Source organism: Myotis daubentonii, chromosome 5 (assembly GCF_963259705.1).
Source record: "Myotis daubentonii chromosome 5, mMyoDau2.1, whole genome shotgun sequence".
Lineage (NCBI taxonomy): Eukaryota > Metazoa > Chordata > Mammalia > Chiroptera > Vespertilionidae > Myotis > Myotis daubentonii.
In genome coordinates this window covers 76,147,906-76,154,484 of record NC_081844.1, presented here as the reverse complement: position 1 = coordinate 76,154,484, position 6,579 = coordinate 76,147,906, and the positions used below count along the sequence as shown (strand labels likewise).

General features: G+C 43.6%; 1 non-coding gene across 1 annotated transcript; it reads right to left on the bottom strand.

Annotated features, from left to right (window-relative positions):
* Window positions 1-425: 425 nt before the first annotated feature.
* LOC132236364 (small nucleolar RNA U13) lies at window positions 426-529 on the bottom strand. The gene has a single exon (XR_009453292.1). It is a non-coding gene; the product is annotated as a small nucleolar RNA U13 (small nucleolar RNA).
* Window positions 530-6,579: the final 6,050 nt, after the last annotated feature.

Genomic DNA, 6,579 nt, shown 5'->3' with positions numbered 1-6,579 from the left:
ACATGTCGGGGCTGGGATGAGTGAGGCCTGCAACCCAGGTATATGCCCTTGACTGGGAATCGAACCCAGACCCTTCAGTTCACAGTCCCCGGGCTGACGCTCTAACCACTGAGCAAAATCGGCCAAGGTCAATCACTCACTTTTAACACATCAGTTTGTGTCTTTCCTGACGCTCTTCCAACCACATCTACTTTTTAAAAAATTGGAACCATACCTTACATTTCAGTTCACAAATTTATAATGGAATGTTTGATTCCATGAGAGCAGGATTTTATTTAGTTTGTTCACTGCTATGTACTAGCGTATGGTAGTCACTCAATAAATATTTGTTAGAAGAATGGATTTTGTAACTGTTTTCGCTTGATGCAGTGTAACCATTTTCTGATATCATATGTATTATCTTTGCCGCCATTATTATTTTTTCACTGCAGACCAGCAATGTGGTGAAGTCTCAGCAAGGTTTGAGGGAGGCACATCTTACACAAGAGCATGAGTACCCAATCATCACACTTATGAACTACAAAAAAATCTCTTTGCCATTATTTTTAATAGCTGCATAGTATTTTGTCCTATGTGTATTTAACCCACTGCTGTTGATAATGAAGTTTTCTTGAATTTTTTATACTTTAGGTAACATCATACTGAACACCACTGAATATATTGTACTAGAGGCCCGGTGCACGGATTCGTGCACCAGTGGGGTCCCTCAGCCTGGCTTGTGGGGATCAGTGGACCTCCATGCAGTCGCAGCCCAGCCTTACCCACCAGCTCCTCAGGTGGGAGGGGCATGCAGGGGAGTGTTTACAGGAGAGGCTCGCCCCCTGAAGCTGTGCTCGCCAGCCATGAGCCTGGCATCTGGCGCCTGTAGGTCAGCTGAGTGGCGCTTTCATTGTGGGAGCGCACTGACCACCAGGGGGCAGCTTCTGCATTAAGCATCTGCCCACTGTGTGGGCAGATGGTCAGTGTGCATCATAGCTACTGGCTGGTTGTTGGGTCGTCTGGTCATCCAGTCGCTTAGGTTTTTATATATATAGATACTATTTCTGCACATTATTTCCTGAAGATAAATTCCTAGAAATAGAATTGCTGGATTGAATGTGCCCACTTAAAATTCTATACATTTTGTCAAATTGCCCTTCTACCCACCCCCCCCCCCCCGAAAGGCTGATCAATACCCATGTCCTCGGTCCTTTCCAATGGAATCTATTATCATGTTTTTAACTTTGCTAATTTATAGAAAAAATTGTACCTTATTTTTATTGAATTGTTTTGATTACTTGTAATATTGACTAATTTTTGTTTATTAGCCATTTGTATTTTTTTCTGTATTGCTTAGTCATCTTTTTGCCCCTTATTCTCTTAGGATGTGTTTTTTCTAATTGACTTGTAAGAGCTCCTCATACAATAAATATTTGGGGATTGCAAAATTTTAAAATTTCATGTAGTGTCTTTATTTAGTATTTGAGCTTCTAATCAATTGGTCTACTTCTGTGCTGGTACCACTTAAGTTTGTCTTATTAATTATTTATTGTGGCATTTTAATTTTTAGTATTATTCTCCTTTCAAAAATATCTCTTGGCCAGTACTATACATGTATGTTCTTTAAATCCATTTTTGTTAAGTTTAAACTTGAGATTGCATTAAATAGAAATAACTTTGGGGAGAATTGACTTTTTTTTTGTTAATCCTCACCCAAGAATATATTTTCCACTGATTTTTACAGAAAGTGGAAAGGAGGAAGGGGGGAGGGGAGAGAAAGAAACATTGATGTCAGAGAGACACATTGATTGGTTGCCTCCCATACTCACCCCAACTATGGCTGGGGATTAAACTTGCAACCCAGGTACATGACCTTGACTGGAAATCAAACCCATGACCCTTTGGTGGGTGGGCCAATGCTCCAACCACTGAGCACACCAAAAAAGAAAAATAATTGGGAATTAACAAGATATGTGCAGCATCTAGATGAAGAACACTCTAAACCTTTATAGAAGATGTAAAAGGACACTTCTGTGAATGGAGAAATGAACTCTATCCCTGTATTAAAATACTAAATATTGGCCCTGGCCAGTGTGGCTCAGTTGCACTGAAAAGTCACTGGTTTGATTCCAAGTCAGGTCACCTGCCTTGGTTGTAGACTCCCCAGCGGGTGTGCATGCAGGAGGCAACCGGTCGATGTTTCTCTCTCTCCCTCTCTTTCTCAAAATCAATTTAAAAACATATTTTTAAAATGCTAAATATTACAAAAATGTCAATTCTTGCCGGGGTCCAGCCCTAGCAGGTCCAGGGGTTCCCAAAGGTGTGGATGGAGTTGGCGAAGAAGGAAGGACACGGAGGCAGCGTTCAGATGATCAGCATAGCCAGGTTCTCTAGCCAGGTTCTCCCTTTATTGTCCTGTTACATCTGTATATATTCTATTTGATCCTATAAGCATGCCTCTATAATCACATCATGGTATGTTTTGGGTAACCTTCTACAGTTCCTTGTTTCATTTCCATAGTTTCTTATCTGACCTTTGCCAAAAATCCTGTCTCTATCTAGTTCTGTTGATTTTAATCTTGTCTAGGTTAATCTCTGTGTTCCATTACAAGGGCAATTCCAAGATCACTGCTCTACTGATAGGCTACAAGGAAGTGACTGAAGGAGATTATCCTACCCAGTAAAGGTTATGTCCTCCCAGCCTCGCTGCTTGCCTTCCCTGGGACTGCCCTGTGTCGGTGGGTCTCCAGGGGTGTAGGCTTTGGTGCTTTCCCTGGTGGGCAGACCCCTGGGGATGTGGGCCCAACAAGTCCCAAATTTATTGCCAACAGTCTTAGTCCAAGTTCTTCATAAGTTGTACATGGTATTTCTGTAACACTAGGGGGGTTTGCTGATTTATTCTCTTCCTTAGTCCTGTTAATTCCTAACTCCAGGAAAAAATCCTCACCTGGGGAAACAACCTTTCTCGGGGAGGTGGTCCTGGTTAAAACACATAGCACTTAGCACTAAGAGGGTGAGCAAACGTATGCCATATACCCCAGATCTCTTGAAACATAAGCTGTGCAGATGTTTCTTCCCTGCAGCGACTGTGTCAAGCAGCAAGGGTGGACTGGCTTCCGACAAATTCTCACCCTGGCATCAGGCTTCTCCTTCGTGGAAAGGAGTGGAGGAGAAGGTGGGCACTAGGCCTCCCCACCATGGAAAGGAGTGGAGGAGGTGATGGGCATCTCCTCCATGGAACGGGTGACCCTGTGGGTTTCGGGCTCACTCTCCTCAGGTGTTGGTGGTTGAGTCACCGCCTTCACTCTTTATTCCTCGGTTTCTGGGAATTCACCCTCTGAAACTGTCCTGTTTTCCCCAAACACTTGGCCCAGCCTGTCTGTCCTGGGTGTTTTACATCCTATTACCTTTTCCTTTTTTGGAAGATTTCATTCTTCAGATTAAATATATAGTTTTTATATTCTTTTGAATGGGATTGGAGTTGTACAGCACATTTATGGGGGATGCACTGGTATTTTGGGTGGATTCCCTGCTATCATCACCAAGAGCTTGTGGTTGGTGTTATTCTGTTTCCTTCCCTTCGGGGTTTGCCACCTGCACAAACCACAGGAGGCTGTAATGGCTTCAGGGAGGAGAGGAAGGACTCTGGTTGCTGGGCTCACTCACACTTGCCACCTTTACCCACTAAAAAATAGACTGGCTCCTGAATTCAATCTTCTCTTCCCAAGAAATTAACTCTTGCTTTCCTTTTTTTTTACATAAGAAATCCTCAACTCCTAATCTTGAGATTCTGTTGAGAAACAATGTTGACTTGTTGTGGATTCCTTTTTATATGATTACTATTGGCCCAGTGCACAAAATTCATGTACATTAAAGGGAATTAATTAGAGGAAATATTTTAATATTGCTATTTGCCCTTTCTCTATAATAGAAGTGTCAGAGATGAAAGAAAATTAGTAAAATGTATATGAAAATCTCCCTCCTGTCAGAGTCAGGGGCACGCCGTGGGACCCAGAGTCAAGTCCCCGCCCACCCACGTGCACCTCAAAATCGCATGAGACCCAGACCCGGCTGGACACACCCCTGTCAAGCCCTTCCATGTGGGGGATGCAGCCTCAAGTCCCTTGTCAAGGCCCTCCAAGCCCCTGGTGCAGCCTCAGGTTCCCCGGCCCGGTGCCAGGGTGGGGGGCACGGCCTCAGGTCCCCCAACCCAGCACTGGGGCAGGGGGTGCTGCCTCAGGTCCCTCATCAAGCCCTGCTGGGTGGGGGGTGTGGCCTCAGATCCCCCAGCCCTGGTGTGAGGGCGCAAGGGTGCGAGGGCATGATGACCATTTGCATGTTAGCTCTTTATTATATAGGATTGCCAGTTTTTCTATTAATAAGTAGAATGGAAAGAACACAGGCTTAGGAGTTGGATGGCTTTGGGTTCAAATCTCTGACCTGAGGGATTTTAGGCAAGGTACTTCTGCTCTCTAAACCTCAATATCCTCATCTGAAAAATTATGTATATTACAAGTGACCACAAGCAATTGTAACCTACTCAAGCCAGCTAAAGATTGATCAGAGGGTCACTGGGGAGTAACTCCTATGCTCCAGATGCAGGAATGCAGCTGGGCCTCTGCACACTAGGCTCAAGGATGTGGGTGTAGTCAGAAATGAGGGCCATCACAAGTTCAGGCTCCACCGTGGACTGGCTAAACATCTTTACCTGGGACTTGTCTTGAGATGCAATGTAAGAGACCCAGGAGGTCAGGAGTCCAGTAGCATTGATCCCTCTTCTAGTTTGGTTTGTTTGTTTGTTTATTTACTTACTTATTTTTGGATTGACTTCCTCCACCCCTCCCTGGTTCTATAGAGAACTCAACTATGAATTCCTCTGTTTCTCATCTCTGCATCTCTGGGCATATTTGTGTGCCCTGACTGCATAAAAGGACTAAAATTCTAATTTCATATTCCCAGGGAAGAGCTCAGGTGGGTTAGCTCTTGGGCCAGTTATTAAAGGGAATAGAAGTGGATGAATCATCAATGACCAGGGGACAGAGTCACATTGTGTGAATACGGCAGCTCCTATTGTAAAGTTGTGGATAGTGAAGGGGTTCAGAACAGGCCTCCCCCAAATGTGCCACTTTGGCATGTGAATTATTTTGAGCTGAAGGCATTCGTGACCTTGTGGGCTCACGAGAAACTTTTACCTCTCCCTTAAAGAATTTAAGTTAGGGGCCTTGCCCATAATAGGCATTATCACCATAAATAACTGAAGGCAGGACAAACTTCTATCATCCCACAGTGACCTTCCTCCCACCTGAAGCCCCAAGGCACCTTACCTCCTCCTTAGCTCAGAACGCCACATATATCTCATTTAACTCTGTCTCTGAACCTCTCGTATATGTGGAGTTTCATACACACATATGTAATTAAATTTGGTCATTTTTTATTAATCTGTCTTGTGTTGATTTAATTATTTCCTAGGGAAAAAGAACCTAGTAGAGTAGAGGAAAGTTTCTTCTTCCCCCTCAGTGGAGTGAAGGGCATAGTGAGGGCAACATTTTTCAAAGAAGCTGCTGCAAAGATAATCCTTATTACCTTAGATAATAATAAATAATGCTTATATCTTAGAGTTGCTGGGGTTAAAATATGAGCTCACGATGCAATTCCACCTGGATGATGCTCAACAAATCTTTAAGTATTGCCGGCACCCTGGAGATAGCTTCTCTTTTATTTTAATGTAATTCATCTTACACATTTAATCCATTGTTAAAATTTCATTGAAAATTGTGTGCCTATATTTATATCTGATATTGGCCTATGTTTTCAGTTGTTTAAAATATTGATGTCACACCAAGTTTTGGAATTCTCTATATTTACCTCATAAATGAATTGGATGACAAATAATGTTTCATATAGTTTTAAACAATTTATATAATACCGGGATTATTTATGTTTTCAAATTTTAAAAAATTCTCCCTAGGGGTAATGGAGTCAGAATGTCTGAGCTTCAGTTTGGTCTTCCTCTTAATTTGCTGCGAGAGCTTGAACAAGTCCCTGCCCCTCCATGGGCCTCCTCAGGGTTAGGGCGGACGGGACAGCTGGCCTTTCTAGGTGATCAGCCTCGGTCCTTGGGGTCATTTCTTTTAGGCAGAGGCCCCTCTGCACCTTTCTGGTGCCACCAGCAGATTTCTTTTCTTTTTTATTCATTTATTTGAGAGAGAGAAAGAGAGAGAGAGAGAGAGAGAGAGAGAGAGAGAGAGAGAGAGAGAGATTGATTGATTTGTAGTTCCACTTATTTATGCATTCATTGGTTGATTCTTATGTGTGCCCTCACCGGGGATTGAGCCCGAAAGCTTGGTGTATCAGGACAACACTAACCACTGAGCACGGGGCCAGGGAGATGCCACCACCTGCAGATTTCTAGCCCGTGGTTTCCCCCACCTTTGAAGTGCTTTGGATTGTGCTCTGTTCCTCCCTTAGCCCTGAGGGTGCTCTTCCAAGCACTGCTTTATTTTCCTCGCAGGTGATGCCCTAGGCCAGTGATGGCGAACCTATGACATGCGTGTCAGAGGTGACACGCGAACTCATTTTTTTGGTTGATTTTTCTTTGTT